The sequence below is a fragment of the Salvia hispanica genome, chromosome 4 (assembly GCF_023119035.1).
Source record: "Salvia hispanica cultivar TCC Black 2014 chromosome 4, UniMelb_Shisp_WGS_1.0, whole genome shotgun sequence".
NCBI classification, from domain to species: domain Eukaryota; kingdom Viridiplantae; phylum Streptophyta; class Magnoliopsida; order Lamiales; family Lamiaceae; genus Salvia; species Salvia hispanica.
Genome location: NC_062968.1, coordinates 12,424,574 through 12,425,445, shown reverse-complemented (window position 1 = coordinate 12,425,445; position 872 = coordinate 12,424,574).

Genomic DNA, 872 nt, shown 5'->3' with positions numbered 1-872 from the left:
TTAAATCATACACGATTGTGTCACTCAATCATGCAGCATCAAAACTACTTAGGGAAGAAACAAAGTAAAAACAAAACGGATATTAGATAGAAAAAGGAATTTGTAAACCAAAGTCGTTACTAACACATCCCTAGAATCCTATGAGTTTAGTTACACATAATTGAATAAGCTAAAGACATAGATTGAAGGGAAGACAATTTGAACATAAAACTAAAGCAAATAAAACCCGTGGGTTGAATCCTTGTCGTTCTTGATGTTCTTGAAATCCTTCTCCAACTCCTTGCACCAATGAAGTACTATAGGTCTTGATCTCTATGAAGTATTTTGCAAGTAGAAGTTCTCTCATTTTTTTGATGAAGCTTGAGGTCTTATTTATAGGGGAAAGCCATTCCTTGTTGTAGAAGGAAAATATCTCCAAAATATGGTAAATCTGGGCGCAAATCTAGGGCTTCTCGGATTCGCCGCCTTTCTTCGGCGGCCGCCGCACCTTGGCCGGCGGACCGCTGCGTTGATCTGCCCGCCGCCGGGCGCCGCACACATCCGCGGCGGTCGCCGGTCGCCGTCTTTGCTGGCCCAAATCTGAGCGTATCATCAACAAAAGTAGTCTTTGCTGGCCCAGACAGGCTGCATTGAGGAGAAATTGTTCAAAGGGAAACTGTTCAATTTTGCTTGGGTTACACGAGCAATCCAAGCAAGGAGCATTGGAAAGCTCTTGTAAGAGTTTTGAGGTGCTTGAAGTATAATCAAAATCATGGGCTACAATTTTCGAGATACCCCCCGATACTTGAAGGGTAATGTAATGCGAACTGGATATCCGATAACAAAGACTCACTTTAAACAAGTGGAAATGTCTTTACTATTGGGGGTGGTGT